The following is a 22,678-nucleotide window of genomic DNA, read 5'->3' as shown; positions in this document are numbered from 1 at the left end:
TGGGCCAGTGTGTCGTAGAGAGGGTGGGAGACATTGTCCAGGATAGACCGGAGCCTGGACAGCATCCTCCTCTCTGCCACGGTCTTCAGGGCGTCCAGCTCCTCCCCCACGACATCACCGGCCCTCCTGATCAGTGTGTTCAGTCTGTTGGTGTCCGCGATCTTCAGCTCACTGCCCCAGCATGTGACAGTGAAGAAGATCGCACTGGCCACAACACACTCATAAAAGATCCTCAGCATCGTCTTGCAGATGTTAAAGGACCTCAGCCTCCTCAGGAAGAAGAGTCGACTTTGGCCCTTTTTGTAGACAGCCTCAGCGTTTCTAGTCCAGTTCAATTTATTATTGAAGTACACCCCCAGGTACTTATACTCCTCTACAGTGTCCACAGGGACCCCCTAGATAGAGACAGGGGTCGCAGGTGTTTTTATCCTCCTTAGATCCACTACGAGCTTCTTTGTTTTAGTCACATTGAGCTGCATATGAGATGAACAGTCCTGTATTCACTTTCATCCCCCTTTCCAATGCAGCCAACTATTGCTGAGTCATCAGAAAACTTCTGAAGGTGGCAGGAGTTGAAGTCTGAGGTGAAGAGGGTGAAGAGAAAGGGAGAGAGGACAGACCCCTGTGGGTCCCCATAGTTGGTGACCACCCTCTCAGACACACAGTTCTGTAGGCGTACATACTGTGGTCTACCCGTCTGGTATTCCACCTGCATCACAGCCATCTTCTCACCCAGTAGAGCCGGACGGATGGTGTTGAATGCACTGGAGAAGTCAAAGAACATGACTGTCACAGTGCTCGCAGGCTTGTCCAGATGACTGTAGACTGTTCAGCAGGTAGGTGATGTAGTCCTCAACTCCCAGGCGGGGTTGGTAGGCAAACTGTAGTGGATCAGTGAAGGGCCTGACCATAGGCCTTAGCTGCTCCAGGACGAGTCTCTCCATGGTCTTCATGACGTGGGACGTCAGGGCCACCGGTCGGTAGTTCAAAGGGCCACTGGGACGCGGCGTCTTTGGCACAGCACAGGGACTCTCTGGAGGTGCAGACTTAGGCTGAAGACTTGACTCAGTACTTCACACAGCTGGGGGGCACAGGCTTTGAGCACCCTGGCTTTAAGCACCTCAGCTTTGCCAGGATGAAGTCTCGTCAGCTGTCTTCTCACCAGGTCAGAAGTGAAGTACACTGTAGAGGTATCTATTGGTGGAGGGCTGAGGTCATCAGGTTGTGGAGGACATGATGTAGAGCAGAGGGGAGGGGTGGAATAGGTAGGTGTGAAGTGAGGTGGTGAGGGGCAGACAGGAGGCCTGTAAGGAGAAGGAGTAGGGGGAGGTAAAGTGGCATTGGTTGAGGGGCTGGCCGCAGCACAGTCATTTGGGGGATGGGCCACAGTATTAAACCTATTTTAAGACCTAACCTACCTATAAAATAGGTCCATTTCATTGGCCTGGTCCACACGGTCCTCCAACCCTGTGCTACCAGTCTTCTGGAACCCGGTGATGGTTCTCATGCCACTCCATATGTTGTTTTGCTGGAGTTTGTTCTTCAGCTTTCTCCTATAATTGTCTTTAGCCTCCCTGATTTTAAGTCTGAGTACCCCTTGCACTCTCCTCAGCTCATCACAGTTGCCATCTCTGAATGCTCTCTTCTTTTCATTCAGGATGGCCTAAGGGCGCACTCACACTGTCCTTCCGCACCGCGCCCCGGGCTTTAGGGTACTTGTCCCCCCCCTCCCTCTCCCCCTGCTGGCCAGCCTGTTTGTACTCACACTGCCTGGGCCTCACGCAAATGCCTCTTGTCTGTCCATACGTCATCACGCCGTAACACGTCACACGCATTGATGACGTCATCGCGATGCATCGCTTTGTTTACAAATCTTTCCATAGACCTCTGAGTTTTTGTACGTCTTGTCCAACTGTTTTTGAATATTTTCATCCGACCAAATCTGCAGTAAACACTCCACCTCTGCATTACACCAACGTGAACCTTTCGCCGCCATTGTTGTTGTTAAATGTCCGTGCACGGTCCGTCTTTTTTTTTTTTGTCCGAACAGGCGTACAGTCGTGGCGTAGTGTCGTGCTTGTACAGGTGCGCACGCTCGTGCTCGTACATGTGCAAACACGCTCTACAAAAGCCCTCAGCTAGGTGCGGAGCGGTTGCACTCACACTGGTCAAACGCACTAGGCTATACCCGCAAAACCTGTTTTGGCCCGGTGCGGAAGGACAGTGTCAGTACGTCCTTAATGTCGTTGGTGAGCCAAGGTTTATTGTTGGCGTAGCAGGTTACAGTCCGAGCTGGGACATTGCAGTCCACGCAAAAATGTATGTAGTCTGTGATGCACTGAGTGAGCCCATCAATGTCCTCCCTGTGCGGCTCACAAAGTGCAGGCCTGTCAGTCACTTCAAAGCAGCCCTGCAGTGTGTCATAAGCCTCCTCAGACCATTTCCTCATAGTTCTTGTGGTCGCAGGCTTCCTCTTCAACAGAAGCACATAGCAGGGTTTGAGGTTTATGATCTGACCTGCCAGAGGGGGGAGAGAAGAGGAGATGTATGCATCCTTAATGTTAGCATAAATCAGGTCCAGAGTCCCCTCCTCTCTGGTAGGACAGCTCACATACTGTTGGAAGGTCGGCAGAATCCTATCCAAGATGACGTGGTTAAAGTCTCCCGACATGATGATGAGGGCACTGGGGTGTTGAGTCTGGAGTCTGGAGATGGTGGTGTATATGATGTCGAGGCAGATGTCGGGTTTGCAGAGGGAGGGATGTACATTACAAAAGTGATGGCATGGCACAAATTTTATAGTTTATAAGACTAATGATAGTATATATGACCAATAGTGATAATAGTAGCAGGAAGCGTCATGCAGGACCATGGAAGCAGAGACCTGCTGACGACAAAGCACAAACAACTCCGGGGAAGAAGTTGAATTAGTAACATGCATTGATGAGACATGAATGATACAAACAGAGAGGAGAGAAGCTGAGAGTATCAGGAAAAGTATCATCCCCAGCAGACTAGGCCTATAGCAGCATCATTAAGCATGATATAATCAGCTTAAAAATGACAACATAGCTAAGGGCTCGTAAGCCCTAGCTATAAGCTTTATCAAAAAGGAAAGTTTACTCTTAAATATGGGGACAGTGTCTGCCTCCCGGATAACAGTCGGTTCCAGGGGAGAGGGGATTGGTAGCTGAAGGCTCTGCCTCCCATTCTACTTTTGGAGACTTTAGGAACGACAAGTAGCCCTGCATTTTCAGAGCGCAGCAGTTTTTTAATAATCCATGTTTAGTCTCATTTTTCTATGGTGTTAAATTTTATCACCATGCTGACCGCTTCCCCCTCACCAACCGCAAGCACTGGTGCCGGGAGCCTTGGAAGTGACAGCCAGTAATATGAGTGTATATATGAAGCAATGGGGCGTGTAAACTTTATCAACGCACAAACATCAGTGTAAAGTGAGAGATTGGAAGGAGACATTTTGGGATTTGGGTGACGAAGGTGTCATTTGTAGATCTTTCTATTTTTATAATACATCGTTCTGCAATATAATGGTGACCCTGACGTGATCGGTTTGGACCTGCTCGCTTGGGCGGCGGCTGAGTTGTGCAGCTGTGCAGAAGGCGCCAAAAAGTAGGAATTTTTATTCCTATCTTGCACAGTTGTATGACTCTGCTGGAATTCAGCCCAACTCAATGCAGCATTTTTGATGTCCATCCCCAATTGAACAGTGTCAGCTCTGGCTGTCTTGTGTTTCCTGCATGCAGGAAAGCTGCTGTAAATTTTAGACATCTGCTATAATATAACAAGAATTTGAAATATTGGATTATGTCAGCAGCTGTGAAAACTGGCCAGCTAGGGAAGCAGGTAAGTCTTCTACTGCAACAGGAAATGTCTAAGTGTGTTTGAGTGTGTGTGTGTCTGACTGGTCAGAGTGGATGTGTGTTCAGTAAAATCCGGACTGGAATTATGGAATTGGAATCAGAGAATAGAGTTTGGGAATTAAAATATATGGAGAGGCGTGCACTTTAGAGTCTGTCTATGTAGGTCACACGCACATAGTGACCCGCTATCGCCGTGGGGCTACAGACTCAACTAAATAATTCATATATGCGTGAAAGGAAACTTACTAGAAATTGAGCAGGATCTCTTAAAGTACTGGATAGAGAAGAGAAAACACACACACACACACATCAAAAGAAAAAGTGTCTCTAAAGGTCCATTGGAAGGCTCATAAGTAAAGTAATTCAGTCGGTAAAGGGAACACACTGCTTATAAAAACTTTTACATATAAGTTTTACATACACTCGTTGTTGTTTCACTGTTAGCTGCTCTCGCTAAATTCAACTGTTTTTGCTATAATATTCACCACAGCGGCTAACTACCGCTTAACATTTAAACATCCACTAGTTCTACTCAAGCACTCACAGCTCTCCTTCTTTCAGCCGCTTTCTGGCTAATTAATCGTTACACGCTGTTAGCCACTTTAGCTTAGCAGTTAGCTTCACGGCTGGTGATGGCTTCCCCCGCTCTCTCGCCTGCTCTCTCTTGCTCGGAGTGTCGTATGTTTAGCTACTCCTCTGCCTCCTTTAGTGATAATGGTAAGTGTAATAGGTGTAGTGTATTTGTAGCGCTGGAGGCGAGGCTCAGTGAGTTAGAGGCACGGCTCCGCACCATGGAAGCTCAGTCTTACGCTACAGTAGCTAGCCAGCCACCTACAACTTTAGGCGGTGCGAAGCCACATAGTGTAGCGTTAGCTCCTGCTAACCCTCCCCCGGCAATCCCTGAGCAGCCAGGGTCCTCCTGGGTAACTGTGAGAGGAAAGCATAGTTCTAAATCGAAGCCCATGGTTAACCATCCACCCGTTCACGTTTCAAACAAGTTTTCTCCACTCAGTGACACGCCTGCTGAGAAAACAACACTGGTTATTGGCAGCTCCATTTTGAGAAACGTGAACTTAGTGACACCAGGGACAATAGTAAAATGCATCCCAGGGGCCAGAGCGGGCGACATTGAATCCTATTTGAAACTTCTGGCTAGGGATAGACGTAAATATGGTAGGATTGTTATTCACGTCGGCGGTAATGACACCCGATTACGTCAATCGGAGGTCACTAAAATTAATGTGGAGTCCGTGTGTTCTTATGCAAAAACTATGTCGGACTCCGTAATTTTCTCTGGTCCCCTGCCCAACTTGACTTGCGATGACATGTATAGCCGCATGTCATCATTCCGTCGCTGGCTGTCTGGATGGTGCCCGGTAAATAATGTGGGCTTCGTAGATAATTGGCAGTCTTTCTGGGGGAAACCTGGTCTTATTAGGAGAGATGGTATTCATCCTACTTTGGAGGGTGCCGCTCTCATATCTAAGAACCTGGACGCAGTTGTTAGCGGTCTAAAACCATGACAACCCAGTGTTGGGATCAGGAAGCAGAGTCGCAGTTTAATACACCTCTCTGCGCTGCCCTTATCGCAGGTGCCCAGGAAGCAGAGTGGCAGTCTTACACACCTCTCTGCGCTCCCTGTGGAGCATTTTCCAGCTCAGTTTAGTATACAAACACTGTCTGCCCCACGATCATTTAAATTAAACAGATCAAAAATGAACAGAAGAGGAGCTACAAAGAAAAACTTGATACAAATCAACGCAAAATCTGCGACAATGCAACAATATCAGAAAATAAAATGTGGACTTTTAAACATTAGATCTCTCTCATCTAAAGCTGTATTAGTAAACGATCTGATATCAGACAACCATATTGATTTACTCTGTCTGACCGAAACCTGGCTGCGTCCCGAAGAATATGTTAGCCTAAATGAATCCACTCCTCCCAGTCATATTAATACTCATATTTCTCGAGGCAGTGGTCGAGGAGGAGGCGTTGCAGCTATTTATAATTCAGGCCTATTAATAAACCCTAAACCTAAACTAAATTATAATTCATTTGAAAGTCTTGTTCTTAGTCTTTCACATTCAACCTGGAAAACTGTGCAGCCAATTATATTTGTTATAGTGTACCGTGCTCCTGGTCCGTACTCTGAATTTCTGTCCGAATTCTCAGAGTTTCTGTCAAATTTAGTCCTTAAATCCGACAAAGTAATAATTGTAGGTGATTTTAATATTCATGTGGACAGCGATAATAATAGTCTCAGTATCGCGTTTATCTCTCTATTAGATTCGATTGGTTTTAGTCAGAGTGTACATAAACCTACTCACTGTTTTAATCACACCCTCGACCTTGTTTTGGTTTATGGTGTGGAAATTGATGACTTAATAGTCTTTCCACAGAATCCTATTTTATCAGACCATTATTTAATAACTTTTGAATTCATATTACAGGACTACTCACCACTGGGTAAAAGTGTCTACACCAGATGTTTATCTGATAGTGCTATAACTAAATTTAAGGAAGCGATTCCATCTGCATTTACTTTAATGCCTCATCCTAATATTCAAGACTCTTGCACTAACGTTAGTTTCTCTGAAATTGATCACCTTGTTGAAAGTGTTGCAGGCTCTCTAAGAACAACACTTGACTCTGTTGCTCCTTTAAAAAAGAAGATAATAAAACAGAGGAAGTTAGCTCCGTGGTATAACTCACAAACCCGTGAATTAAAACAAATATCGCGAAAGTTGGAAAGTAAATGGCGCTCCACTAAACTGGAGGAATCTCACTTAGTTTGGCAAGAAAGTCTTAAAACCTATAGGAAGGACCTCCGTAATGCCAGAGCAGCATATTACTCATCTTTAATAGAGGAGAATAAGAACAATCCTAGATTTCTTTTCAGCACTGTAGCCAGGCTGACAGAGAGCCACAGCTCTATTGAGCCATGTATTCCTATAACCCTCAGCAGTAACGACTTCATGACCTTCTTTAATGACAAAATTATAACTATTAGAGACAAAATCAACTCGCTTGGCACCAATCTTTCATCGAACCCAGGAACCTTACAAACTGTACGACCTGATATATTCTTGGACTGCTTTTCTACAGTCGACCTTAACAAATTAAACTCTACTATTTCAGCATCAAAACCTTCTACTTGTCTTCTAGACTCTATTCCAACTAGGTTACTTAAAGAAGTGTTACCTTTAATTAGCACTCCTGTATTAGATATGATTAACATGTCTTTATCAGCAGGTTATGTACCAATGTCTTTTAAAGTAGCTGTAATTAAACCTCTTCTTAAAAAGCCCAGTCTTGATCCTGAGGTACTAGCCAACTATAGACCTATATCTAACCTTCCTTTTCTCTCTAAGATCCTCGAGAAATTAGTTGCCAATCAGTTGTGTGACTTTTTACATAATAATGAGTTATTTGAGGATTTCCAGTCAGGATTTAGAGCAAATCATAGCACTGAGACAGCACTGGTGAAAATTACTAACGACCTTCTAATAGCTTCAGACAAAGGACTTGTCTCTGTACTTGTCTTACTAGATCTTAGTCTAGACACTATTGACCATCACATCCTGCTACACAGACTAGAGCATCTGATCGGCATTAAAGGAACCGCACTGAGCTGGTTTAAGTCATATTTATCAGATAGATCTCAGTTTGTACATGTTAATGACAAATCCTCCATGCACACTAAAGTTAGTCACGGAGTCCCACAGGGTTCTGTCCTTGGACCGATTCTTTTCACCTTATATATGCTTCCCTTAGGAAATATTATAAGGAAGCACTCCATTAACTTTCATTGTTATGCTGATGATACACAATTATATTTGTCGATCAAACCAGAAGAAACCCATCAGTTAGATAAACTTCAAATGTGCATTAAGGAAATAAAAAGCTGGATGACCTGCAATTTCCTGATGTTAAACTCAGACAAAACTGAAATTATTGTACTTGGCCCCAAAGGCCTCCGAAATTCAATAGCTAAAGACATTGTTACTCTGGATGATGTTGTGTTGTCCTCCAGCACCACAGTAAGGAATCTGGGTGTTATTTTTTAACAGGATATGTCCTTCGATTCTCACATAAAACTAACAACAAGGACTGCATATTTTCACCTGCGTAATATTGCAAAAATTAGGAACATTGTGTCTCAGAAAGATGCAGAGAAACTTGTTCATGCATTTGTTACTTCTAGGCTGGACTATTGCAATTCCTTATTATCAGGCTGCTCCAATAAGTCTGTTAAGAGTCTCCAGTTGGTCCAAAATGCTGCAGCTCGTGTACTAACTAAAACAAATAGAAGAGAACATATTTCTCCTGTATTAGCTTCTCTGCACTGGCTACCTGTAAAATCTAGAATAGAATTTAAAATCCTTCTCCTTACGTACAAAGCTCTTATTGGTCAGGCTCCGTCGTATCTTAAAGAGCTCATAGTACCGTATCACCCAACTAGATCTCTGCGCTCTGAGAATGCAGGGCTACTCGTCGTTCCTAGAGTCTCCAAAAGTAGAATGGGAGGCAGAGCCTTCAGCTACCAAGCTCCTCTCCTGTGGAACAAACTCCCAAATGTTATTCGGGAGGCAGACACTGTCCCCATATTTAAGAGTAAACTTAAAACTTTCCTTTTTGATAAAGCTTACAGCTAGGGCTTACGATGAGACTTTATTCTGCTTAATTATGCTGCTATAGGCCTAGTCTGCCGGGGGATAATACTTTTCCTGATACTCTGAGCTTCTCTCCTCTCTGTCTGAATCATTCATGTCCCATCAATGCATGTTACTGATTCAGCTTCTTCCCCGGAGCTGTTTGTGCTTTGTCGTCTCGCAGGTCTCTGCTGATCGTGGTGGTGCTTGCTGCCATGGTCCTACATGACGCTTCCTGCTGCTATTGTCACTGTTACTCATATATACTATCACTAGTTTAATAAACTATAAAATTTGTAGCTGTATCGTAGCTGCTATTGCCACTACTCATCATTGATCATGTTTGCCACCATAATTATTATCATTTTCATATTCTGTCACCTTAGCTGTGCTTGTTTCTACTATTCTGTTGTATTAACTGCCTTAACATATACGTTATATTCACATTACTATAAATAGTATAGTTACTGTTAGGCTTTGCTTGCATCTCTGGAAGTGTGTCTGTCTGTCTCTCTCTGTCCATCTGTGTGTCTTTTCTCTCTTTCTCTCTCCTTTTCTTCCTCCCCAACCGGTCAAGACAGATGGCCGTCCTCCACAGAGCTGGGTCTGTCTGACGTTCCTGCCTGTTATAGGGAAGGTATTCGTTGCCACTGTACTCTACAGAGGAATTGTTGGGTATATGTAAATCATAAATAAGTCATTGAGTGTGGTCTTTACCTACTCTGTAAAGTGTCCTGAGATAACTTTTGTTATGATTTGACACTATAAATAAAATTGAATTGAATTGAATTGAAAAACGTTTAACTATTTTCCAAACGGGAAACAGTGTCAAAATAATATCAGAATAATATAATCTATACATAAATCTGTAAAAAATCTGTCTATAATCTACCTATATAGTAAATCTATGGACTGAAGTCTTGAAAATCTTTGACTGAACAGGTTAATCACTAACTGACCAAGTCTCTCACTGACTTGAGACGAGAGTGTAAAAAGGATGTGTATGTGCGTGTGATTGTTGAGGTCTAGTGTGTGCGTGTGTGTGTCTGTGTGGGACGTCCATTAAACAGCTGGTTTACATTGTTCCAAAATAGAAAAGTTAATATGGCTTGGGTGATTCAAATCCAGAGGAAAAATAGCAGAGTTAAGAATTGTGTGAAGACATACTGTGAATTAAACAACTGGGTTTTTTGCGTGCGTTGTCATTTTTAAGTAGTAGCATAGAAAATTCAGAAGAGCTATCGATCGGCATCTTGAAGTTGTTGCGCATTTGAAATTCAGGAGTTGGGTGTGGTTTTAAAATCAAATCGACATTTTGAAGCAAAGGTTGTGCACTTTTTTGGTAGACGTCACTCCTGCCAGGAGTGGCTTGGAAGCCTGTCATACAGGAGGCTGGGTGTAACAGATAGCATCAGCTGAGAGGGCCTAGCAGTTAGCTATAGGCCCAGAAAGCATAGGAACGATATTGATACAGAACTACTATGTCATGACTGTTTATGCATGATTAGGCATGGACGCCATTGGCTCTGACCTGCTGTGATCTGACAGTTAAAAAGTCCAACAGCCAGTAAATCAGACCCCTGTCGATATTATAATTTAAGAGACGCTCGGCTAAAATATGGGGCTGGATGCAGTTAAAAGCAGATGTAAAATCAATAAAAAGCAGACGAACAAAACTTTTGGTCCCTTCTAAGTGCGACACAATCATATTAAGAAAAGTGATTATCGCATCATCAACCCCCCTCCTCGCCTGATACGCAAACTGGAGAGGGTCCAAGTTTGCCTGAACATTGTTCATGAGCTCGTCTTTCACGATCCTCTCAAAGGACTTCATTACCAGGGAGGTAGGTTTTGTGCATTTATGTTTGGGCACAGGAACAATAATTGAGTCCTTCCACAGGCGGGGGACACTGTGAGCCCCGAGTGACTAGGAGAAGATAAAGCTGAAGATGTCTGCCAGCTGTTCGGCACAGTTCCTCAAGACCCGACCTCCAATCCCATCAGGACCCGGGCTTTTCCTCTCCTTTACCCTCTGGAACACTCTCTGGACCCTCTCCTTGTCAACATGCACCGCCACTGGGCTGTTCGGCTCTAATGCGGTGCTCCTAAACACAGACAGTTCATGCCAAGGTCAATAAAACGGTTTGAATAAATATTTAGTTCATTTGCCAGGTCGTAATCAGACTTCATATCTAAGGAGATATTTTCCTTATGAGGCTGCGTCCCCAGCAAGGATTTCAACCCCTCCCATGCATGGCGTGCGCTGCCAGTGCTGAACAGGTTCTCAACCCTGTCCTTACATTGCTGCTTGGCAAGTTTTATTGATTTCCTGACCTGCTCCTGTAGCTACTTATATGTATCCATATCACCTGTATTAAAACTGATGTTTCTTTTATTAATAGCATTTTTGACTGATTTTGAGACCCATGGCTTATTGTTAGGGAAAATGGAGATTGATTTTTTATGGATACATAGCTCCTCACAAAATTTAACATAATCAGAGACCGTCTCCGTAATTTCATCCACAGTCTTGCACGACTTTTTGAGAAAGTCCCAGTCCGTGCAATTGTAACAATCCTGGAGACGTCCGATAGACTCCTCCGTCCAGACCGGAACTAATCTTCGTTCCGGTTTGTGTCTCTTCAGGACTGGTTTGTAGGACGGGACCAAATAAACAGTGTTGTGGTCTGACGCAACCAGTGAAGCTCTCCGGAGGGACTTATGAGCCCCTTTTATGGAACCATAACACAGATCAAGGCACTTAGTAAGTCTAGTCGCACATGTCACATACTGGTAAAAGTTCCCCCGGTGTTTTCCCTGGCATGTAGTTGTCCTCAAGCCTTGACTCTAGTCATCTCTGTGAAATGTGGTGCAGTTTGGACAATGAATGCTGAAGTTAGAGCGACTTCCGGTTTATGGCGAGTGTCTCAAAATGGCTGCCGAGCCGTTACCCAACATACACAAAACATGCATCATGTTTCCCTACATCAAGTGTAGAACCCACAATGTAAGTTTTTTGTAAATCAGTAGATAATTGTTATTTTTTTACTGTTGCCAGTAGGTTGCGCATGTCTGTTAGTCGAAATTGGCATGTAGTTGTCCTCAGGCCTTGACTCTTACCATCTCTGGGAAATGTAGTGCAGTTTGGAAAGTTCATGCTAAAGTTAGAGCGACTTCCTGTTCATGGCGGGCGATACAGGGGCGCTATCCAGCTAATTTGCCACGCCCAAGACTTAGACCCATAAAATATCACATTTTTCACCACTTCTGATCAGTGTGGAAAATTTAAAAAAAAATTCTACATGTTGAGGGCCTCAAAAATGCGATTTAAGAGGGGGGAAAATAATAATAATAATAAGCTGCAAACCGGTGCTGTAGGAATTTTACACACAATACGTTAGTCAAATCAGAAGGACCTCACAGAGTATATATTGCGTAATTCAAATTCTACAGGAGGCTTTCTGGAGTCAGCAGAGTCGTTGGTAGTTTAGTAGTTTATTAGCAGGATGGACATCGGATGAAACAGACGTCTGGAGAAATGTTCTATTCTCTATCTAGAGCATCTGTGAACACACAGTACCCGTGATCAGAGTCAAGAAGTTCCTGATATCTATTCTATCTGCTCCAGCATATAAACTTGTTACAAAGGCGTGGTTATGTGTCCGCTTGTGCGTGCATATGTGTATTTTAGAAACAGCCGTCAGGACGCCTCCATCTCCAGCCTCCATTTCCAACACCCACGCGTAGGGGTACCCTCTGTGTCCACAAGAGTCTTCTTCTTTATCTGTGAGGGAAACACAACACGGACAGCAATTCTCCTAGATCTTACGCTATCTGCCAGATGCCTGTGTGAGAGCTGACTAGTTCTTTGTCTTTGTGACCTTGACTTGTTCCTGTGCAGAGAAAGCAGATAAAGATTGAGTCAAAAGTTTGTGTGCTTTTAGAAACAGAAAAGTTTGAGCTTGGACTAATAATCACTATCACACTTTTAAATGATCATACCTAATAACACTCCCTAACACTATCAGTCGGGTGATAGTTCACGTTGGGACCAACGACTTAGCCCGGGAGCAGTCAGAGCTGACCAAAAAGGATTTTAATGGTCTTTTATCCTTTTTAAGTGCCTGTGGTAAGTCTGTTTTTATTTCTGGCCCAATCCCCACAGTAGTCCGTGGAGCAGGGCGTTTTAGCAGATTGCTCAGTCTCCACAGCTGGCTCCAATCAGCATGCACAGCCCTCAACATTGGTTTTATCGACAATTTTAACCTGTTTTGGGGCCGTTCAGAGTTCTTCAGGAGCGATGGCCTCCACCCCAGCACGCTGGGTAGCCGTATCCTTTCGGCTAATTTACAGTACGCTCTACAATCTGGACAAACGACCCACTGACTCACTACTGATACACGTGCACACGGAACCTCTGCGCCACACTCACCTTCACCCTCCCCCTCCCCCTCCTACACTACACACGCCCCCTCTGCCCCTCACTCACCTTCACCCTCCCCCTCCCCCTCCTACACTACACACGCCCCCTGTTCAGTTTCACCTGAGTCACAGAACATCCACACCATCAAAACCAGGATCTCACACAGACAAATTACACCCAGGACTGTTTTTAGACCACGCTGTGTTTTTAACGTTCCTTTAGAAAGACATGACGAGCGCACGTTCAACACAGAAATAAAATAGCTCTGCTGAACGTGCGCTCTCTTTTAAACAAATCCTTTATCATTAACGATGTCATTTTAGATAACAACCTAGACGGCATTCTCCTTACAGAGACATGGCTTGGCACTGATGCACCTGTTGTTCTCACTGAGGCTTCCCCACCAAATTTTAACTTTTTATTTTCTATTAGAGGGGGACAAAGAGGAGGCGGGACTGCGTCAATAACCAAAGACACCATGTTGTCAAATGAAGTCTTTTTTAACAAATATTTATCATTTGAGTATCATGCCTTTGTTTTAAGCAGCCCCCCCATCCTCTGTATGACAGTCTACAGACCACCCCGCTATTCCACCTCTTTTAACAGTGAATTCTCAGAGCTACTGTCAATAACACATAGCATGTATAACAGAATACTGATAACCGGTGATTTTAATTTACACATAGATAATTCCTCAGATCCTATGTCGAGAGAATTTTTAAACCTTCTCCATTGCCTTGATTTTAATCAACATGTCACGCAGCCGACCCACAGCAGGGGGCGCACCTTGGACCTGGTCATAACCTATGGCCTGTCCATTGGTGCGCCCTCTGTTGTGGACCTGGCTGTGTCTGACCATTTTTGTGTGTTTTTTACAATCACCAGTTTTAACCAGCAGGAGGCCCCAGTGAGAACAGTGAGGAAACGCTACCTAACTTCTGAAGTGGCTGCAAATTTTATCCAGATTTTACAGAGCACTCCTGCAGAAATTTTCCCAGCACCATGTGATTTTATTGTTGACAATTTTAACCATAAAATAAAATCAACGCTGGACTTGGTGGCTCCACTCTCAATAAAAAGAAATATGACAAGACCGACACCGCCGTGGAGAAATGCAGAAACTAAAAAACTAAAGAGAGACTGCAGGAGTGCTGAGAGGAGATGGAGAAAAACAAAACTGACAGTTCACTATGAAATTTTACGTGAACATCTCAAAGCATACAATAACGCAATCAAACAGTCAAGAATCTCCCATTTCCATAAACTAATCAACGAACATAAAAACAACCACAAATTCCTCTTCTCCACAATTGACCTTTTAACAAACAAAAATTTTAATAGATGCTCCAAAACACCAACTGACGCCCTTTGTGAGGACTTTGCAGACCACTTCAGAAATAAAATCAATGACATCAGATCGAGTCTTTTACCCCAACAGATTTCCAATGTTGACACACCTGGATCATTGATTTCACCCGAGGAAACACAGTCCACAACCTGCCTATTAGATCCGATTCCCACACCGTTTTTCAAAACACTTTGTGGATTCTTTGAGGATCAGCTTTTATACATGGTGAATTGCTCTCTTCAGACGGGGGTCTTCCCCGCCTCCTTTAAAACGGCGGTGGTGAAGCCCCTTCTGAAGAAGAGCAATTTAGATCCCAACATCTTTAATAATTATCGGCCTGTATCCAACTTACCGTTTTTAAGTAAAATTTTGGAAAAACTTGTTTTCAATCAAGTAAATGACTTTTTGATTGCAAACAACATTTCTGAGAAGTGTCAGTCTGGTTTCAGGGCGAACCACAGTACAGAGACAGCCCTTTTAAAGATTTTAAATGACATCAGGTGCAACTTGGATAACAATGAACTCACAGTCTTGATACTACTGGATCTAACCGCCGCCTTCGATACAGTAGACCATCACATTTTATTAGATAGACTGAAGAACCTGGTCGGCCTCTCTGGTACTGTTCTTAACTGGTTCATTTCTTACCTCACAGATCGACACTTCTTTGTAAGTATGGATACATGTTCCTCAGAAACCCACAAAATAAAGTGTGGTGTTCCCCAAGGGTCAATTTTAGGTCCAACTCTTTTTAATCTTTACATGCTTCCCCTTGGGGACGTCATCAGGAGGCACGGCATCAGCTTTCATAGTTATGCTGACGATACGCAACTGTATATCGCTGTGTCTCCCGATGACACAGGACCTATTGATGTCCTTTTTAACTGCATTTTAGATATCAAGACATGGATGGCAGGAAATTTCCTACAGCTCAACCAGGACAAAACAGAGATTTTACTCATTGGTCCTGAGGGCCAGAAAGAGAAACTTTTACCAAAGTTACAGAAATTTAAACTATCACAATCTGTAAAAAATCTGGGTGTGATTTTTGACTCTGAGCTCAGTTTTATTCCACACATTAAAAATATAACAAAAATAGGTTTTTACCATCTTAAGAACATAGCCAGAGTCCGCCCGTTTCTCTCTCAGGCCAGCACGGAGGTGCTGATGCATGCTTTTATCTCTTGTCGTATAGACTACTGTAATGCCCTGCTCTCTGGCCTTCCCAAAAAGAGCATTTCGAATCTACAATTATTACAAAACTCAGCTGCACGAGTCCTGACAAGGACCAGAGGGCGGGAGCACATAACACCAGTTTTAAAGTCGCTGCATTGGCTCCCCGTCCGTTTCAGGATTGATTTTAAAGTTCTTCTACTAGTTTTTAAGTGTCTTAACGGTCTTGGGCCCTCTTACCTATCTGATTTGCTTTTACCTTATCGGCCGATGCGGACCCTGAGGTCCTCCGGCACCGGCCTTTTAACCATACCACAGGTTAGTTCAAAAAAGCACGGGGAGGCGGCTTTCAGTTATTATGGGCCCCGACTGTGGAACAGCCTGCCGGAGAACCTCAGGGTCGCGGAGACTGCTGAGGTTTTTAAAAAGAGGCTTAAGACCCATCCTTTTAACCAGGCTTTTAGTTAATTGATTTCTTTTAGGCAGTGCTAATCAGAGCACGTTTTATCCTTTTTTACTGTTTTAATCTCTGTGTTTTAGCCTTCATGCTTTTATTTACATGTCTTATGCTTTTATGCTTTTATGTTTTAGTCCCTAGTTTTTAGCCTCCATACTTTAACCCTTTACTGTTAGGCAACAGTTTTTAATCTCCAGTGTTTCCTCAGGGGGCCTGCCAGTTTGGGAGTTGTCTCTGATCTTGGCCGCGGGGGGTGCTGTCCTGTGGACGGTTCCGGCCTGGGCGGCTAGAGGGCTCTGCACCTTGGTGCGGAGGCTCCTGTCTGCTCGGGTTGGGGTGGTCTCTGTGGCGGTGCTCCCTGTGACCTTGGACTGGGATCTCTCCCGGTGTGGTTGGCCCCCCAAAAGGTAGCTTCCTCTAGACTCCTCTGTACCTCAGGTCTCGCTGCCCGGCCATGTCTCTGTAGTGACAGCTAGCGTTGGTGTAGGTGTGAGTCTGTGTATCTGTGTGCCTGCATGGCTGTGTGTGTTTATGTGAATGTGTGAATGAACGTATATACATTTGTATGTGTCTCTGTGCATGACTGTGGGAGGGTTGGGTTCTTTTAACTTTCTTCTCCTGATTTTATTTGATGTTTCTCTTTTTCTGTACACCTCTGTGAGGCACTTTGCGATACTTTTCTGTGTGAAAAGCGCCATATAAATAAAGTTTGATTTGATTTGATTTGAATAATCACACTTATCACATCTTATTAATCATTACTAATACACACGCTAACACATGATTATTAATTCTTCAATCATTGATTATCACACTCTCATTAATCATTACTAATACATACGCTAACACATGATTACTATACTTCACACATTGACTTTTAATTCTTCAATTCCCCCTGTTGATCACTCACCAGAGTGATCATTCCTCCGAGACAACAAAATCCTGGATGTCTAAAGGGATGCCACGGACGTGGTCTGCCAAGTTCCATAACTCTAACAATTATCTGACCATGCACATATAAGATAGATTACCACTAAAATAATGAATATTACAATAAACACACTAAGTGTCCACACACACTGTTTGTTTTTCTGCCCTTTTTTTCAACTCTATATACTGTGGTGTTTTTACTAATGGTGTATGTGGGTCAATCATAGATTATATGTATTTACAGAAGTCCCTTAACCCTGTTCGGTTAGATCTGTTGGGAAAGAAATTCTCTGGAGTCCTCAGTGTTTCTCAAATCATGTCTTTACTAAATACTGCATGCATACAGGAGAGAGTCTACCAACAACCAGGTCTCAAATGATCTCTCCCTGTCTCCAAGTCACTTCAACATTTATACAGTAACATCAAAGCTCCTTACAGACACAAGGACATCAAAGTAACCAAAACACACCACCCAATGTTTATGACCCCAGTGGATGTTACCAGTGTTTACGACCACCGAAATGTCACCATTTGCAAACCCCCTGTGACTCCTATCCACAATCCCCCCAGCACTCATTCTCAGCTTGACTGTTATGTTAATCAAGGATTTACATTATAGATAAATAAGGTAGGTCAATCTTTGGTTGTTTCTCACATTCCCCCCTTTTGACACAAAGTGTCAAATAATTTTTTGGAAATAACACAATATCATCAACTTACTCTTTCTTTGACTACACACATTAGTAGAGGTTCACTTTTAACTCTCCGAATATGACAAGGAAAAATAAAAACAACGAAAAACATTAAAACAAACACAATTCTATTTACACTGTTTCTTCATCTGAGCCACTATATAGGTTTCTTTGCTTTATTTTGCCTCATTCGATGCCATGGATGCCATTTTCTTCTCTCTTCCATGTCCTGGTGTCAGAGGTTACCAGCACTTAACACACCGTCGGAAACAAGTCTTTACCACTGTCTCATGTTCTTCTTTAGCACCATCATCTGCAATGGCGTTGCCCTGTGAAAACTGAGTTGTTACAGTCAGCGTGAACTCTTTTAACTGTAAACAGGTAAAAGTGTTAGAGACAAAAGGTTAAGGACAAGGGTTTCCTGTAGGAGTGAAAATGCCACAGTTGCTCCCAGAGTGTGAAAGTTGTGGACAATATTAGAGCATATTGTGACTCTGACACTGTATCATCTGTTGCGCCCAAGAAAGAAAACTACAGATTAATACAATAACTCTGTCGCCTTAGCAGACGTTATTTGGCAGTTTGGTTCAAAGGTAAACACAGAAAGAGCAGTTAGATGGACTCCTCGCAAACCATCTAAAAAAAAAACCAGAGTCATCGTTAGACACTATGTATTAAACAATGCTTCCCATGGTTTTGATCCCTTGTTAAACATTTCCATTCAAGAATGGTTCTCCATCTTCAGCTGTTGGATCAAAAGCTCAAAAATTAAGACAGTACAGCGCTTCAGGCTGACATTAAACATTAGTGTGACGATGAGTATCATGCAGAACATGCACACTTCGAAAATACAATAGGGTCAGATGTTAGTGTTTGTTAATTGACATAAAACTACTGACATACAACTATCATGCAAAAATTAAAAAGAAACAATCAGAGCTCGATCAGTTAGGTCGGTACAGGCTGTTTGCCTCAGCAGTCACAGTCTAAAAAGTCAGTCATTGGCCAAGTTTCTTTATACAGGGTTAGGGAGATCTCCACTGAAACATAAAATAATCCATAAGTGGCAATAGAATTTAATCTATTTATTTATTTATTTATTATTTTTTTTAAAACCCATCCAGTTCCTATGGATGCAGTCAGGACCCACTTATTATCATTATTAATAATATTATCCTTATTATTATTGTTATATCTAAGGCTTCAATTTGCAAAAACAAGACGTATGTTTCTGAAAACTTCACCATCACTATGGCAGTTTTTTAAACCAGGTTTTCCCAGAAAACTGTACCATCAAATTCCAAAAATTCAAATACCATTGAGAGTGAAAGCAAAACAAAAACCCCAGAATATTACAGTGATGCATCAATTTTGCATTTTCTAAAAGCAATCATCAGAAACTCAAACTTGTGACATCTATGATGCCTCTTGTAAAATGGGAGGTATATTTAAGATATTCCACAATGGCACCTTGTTTTATGAGAGACAGAATGACAGGATCTATGCCTTCAACAGATTCTGGGCTACGTGGATATTGTCTTTTGCATGGTCTGAAAACAGATTTTAGCTAAACAGTAACAGGAATTGCTCCTTTTACATTTCCAAAATCAAATTTATTTTGAGAACACAATTTCCTAGGTACTGTTGAAACCAATGCTTCCTCTTCAGTAGTTATTGTCATTAGTGTCACCTCATTTGTGTATGTGTGAATTTTTCGATTGACTGCTGCTTTCATGTTTACAGGATAAGATGTGATTTTCATTGATGGGAAGTAAAAACTACCATTTGGTCTATTTCGTCAATCTGTCGTCAGTAAAGCTGCCTTAACCCAGGGTCCCAATTTGGTCCATGCAACATCGGATTTTTATTTTTTTTTATTTTTTTTCAGTGGAATGTGAGGCACAGACCCAGGCATTGAAACCAAGGTCAACTGAGTTTCAGACAGACTTACTGACGCAGCTGCAAACTCTAAACCCACAAAAACTGTATCTATACCTATTGCATCCTTATACCCTCCCACATTCCAGGTATCTTCTTAGATTTTTGTGAGAAATGTGACACACACTGCAGATACTTAGGTGTCTCTGTAATCTGTGGTATCATGGTATTTAAATTTAGCCCAAGAATGAGGTCCCAAGAATTTTGGTAATCAGTCCCAGAAACAGAGACAGGATATAGACCAGCTGTGGCACATGTCACCTTGATTCCTGTGGAATCACAATGTACATCAATGCCTAGAGCACACATAAGGTCACACGCTAACAAATTAACAGGAGAAGGAATTGATGCTCACCTCTGTAATCTCCAAACCATACAGTCAGTGGCTGAGACAATGGCTCAAAGCCTGGAACCCCTGAAGCTCCTATTGTCTTTAAGAATTTACTTGTTTTGGGTGCCTCAGGGAGTAATTTGGATTGGATTACAGAGACTTGTGCTCCCGAATCTACCAGGAGTGTCACATTAATACCTCTATGTTTAATAGCAATGTAGGGGGTGTTTTAGAGTCTTGTGTTAAGTGTATATATTGTTGATATGTGACAACTGGTTTGTCACTATCCTCAACAGTGTCTACATGTGTATATGTGTCTATGTGTTGTATTCTCTGACCTGCCTCCACTGTTTCCTATGGTTGCGCTACCTGTAGCCCCAGAGACTGTACAGAGAGACCTCTTGGTGATGCGTGTGGCCATGATTCAACCGGATTTTGTCCTCCTCGCTGGTTGGATGTCATTGTAGGACAATCATATGACAAATGCCCATGGCCCCCGCAATTGTAGCACTGTATCTTGTATCTGTCTCGGCTGTTGGTGTGCTCCTGGAAATCCTGGCTTGGACCCAGTCTACGCCTCCCTCTGATGTTGGGTTGGTGCGGCTTCCATTTCTTTTCAGGATTATATGCCCCACCCTGCTGGTAATACATCAGTTGAGCAGTCAGAAGTTCTTGTGTCTGTTTAGAGTCCAAATCTACCTTATTTCGTTCGCCATGTAGAACATGTGTCCAAACATTCGCTATGGTCCCAGTCTCCCATCCAATACATGTAGCCATGACACGATCTTTGAGGCTGGGATGAAGTCCATTAATCAAAGTTGTTTTCAGCAAATCATTGTATACCTCATTGTCTGCGTCGATGCCGGAGTGAGCTGCGAAAACGGATTCCATGCGAGTGCGATAGTCAGCTGCTAACTCACCCTCCTTTTGTTTTGTGTTGTGGATCTCAGGCCAACACACTCTTAAGGGGAAAGCAGCACGGACAGCTTCAGCCAGTCTGGTCATCATGTCATTGAAACACATTGATCCAACAGATGGGGATGAAGACCAGTTGGCCGGTCGGATGTTGGCCTATCTGAGCTTAAAGCACCTCCGACACACAGCTTCTACCTCCTGCAGAGTTGGATTATACATTGTTAACAGCTGTTGCATTGCCACCACCCCTTTCTCACCTCCAGTCCTTTGGGGATCCGGCAGTTCTCCTGCAATCTCCTTCAGTTCATCCGGTTGCCATGGCCTGTAAACCAACACTTCTGGCTCCCAGTGAGCCTGTGCCTCTTCATCTGTTGGCCATGGCTGTGGATTTGGAAACATCAGCATAGGCATCTGGTGGTGTCCTTTGTCTGTGTGACCCCTGAGCCAGTAATTGAAAGAAGGTGCTACTGGAGAAGAGACATTTCTGGGAGAGGTGGTGTTAACTAGTTGATTGGTAATTCCAGTCTGTTTGTTGTCACTCCTCGGTGTTGAAAGATTTGACAGATCAGGGTACAGCTCTGGTTTCTCCTCCTTCTCCCCCTCGGCACCCTTTTGGGGGTAGTCAGCTTCAGGTGATTGTCCTTGTTTTTTTGTCTCTGAGGAAGGAGGGGCTGCAGACATGGGGGCACCATATGGGGGAGGCATATTCCATTCTTTGGCCCTACGTCTTTGTATTTCTTTCTTTGTATCACCTTCTTCTCCTATTTCCTGTTTTATAATTAAACCTGCAACAGACTTAGCTGCCCTAAAAGCTGCTTCTCTTTCCCATTTTTCAAATGCTTGCCAGTCTATAGTTTTTCTTACTTTCTTTCCCTTTTTCTCTTCTAACAACACTCTACGCCTTTTCAAACAATCAGTGCTCAATGTGGCTATTATAGGAAAAACTTCTTCAGTCAAATGGTGCCACAGTGGAACATTTTCAACACTTTTACCCCATTTCTCTGCCATTAATTTAGAAGGACCCGTAAGAGGATCAGATACTGACTTGAGTTTTCCAGTTTTGTTACCCATGTTGTCTATTGATTCACTTAAACGGATGTGCTTTTCACTTTCAATGGGCTTATCAATCACTCAGACTATTTCACACACGCTGATCTTCCCATACAAAGATGGTTCGATCTTATCACACATACACTAACTTTGGATAATCTTTCAGCCATGTTTGTATGACAGCTTCGCACCCTTTATATCCAAACTGGATATTTAGACACTGAAATGAGTTACCACAAAGTTTATTTTTCTTACCACATTCATACGCCCATTTTATTGTAGTTGGGAATCTCGACACTCATGCAAATTATATTTGCATTTCAAAAATGTCTACTCCTTTAAATAATTGATTCAGAAATCATTCATTTTCTCCCTAAATGCTTGTGTATTTTCCAAAACACTTCTCTCATTTGTTAGGTTGCACCAACCTCTCAGAACACATTATACTCATTTATGTCTATTTTAAGACATCACTTATATAGCTTTAAGTTCATATATATATTTTTATTAAACTAGTCTACAAAATAAAATTACACAGAAAATATGAAGACGGTCGCAATCTCCAAACGGGACACATTGGACCTTGATATTCAATCCTATAGGATTTATAGAATATCAGACAGCAGACCACATTGTCTCGAACTGTCACCTAGGTTATCTCGCCTTCTCAGAGCCCTCAAAATCACACAGAAAATGAAACTAGTCTTCAAAACCACAAAGGACACATGAAGACGGTCCGACCTCTACAAATAGACTTGTCGGAGCTTATATTCAAACTCACAGGAATTACAGAATATCTTGACAGCAGACCACACACAGGTTCTCGAACTGTCGCCTAGGTTTACACACCTTCTTTTGAACTTCAAAAACCCCACAAGTAAATTA

The sequence above is a fragment of the Echiichthys vipera genome (genome assembly GCF_963691815.1).
Source record: "Echiichthys vipera genome assembly, chromosome: Y".
In the NCBI taxonomy this organism is placed as follows: Eukaryota; Metazoa; Chordata; class Actinopteri; order Perciformes; family Trachinidae; genus Echiichthys; species Echiichthys vipera.
This window is presented reverse-complemented; position numbering follows the sequence as displayed.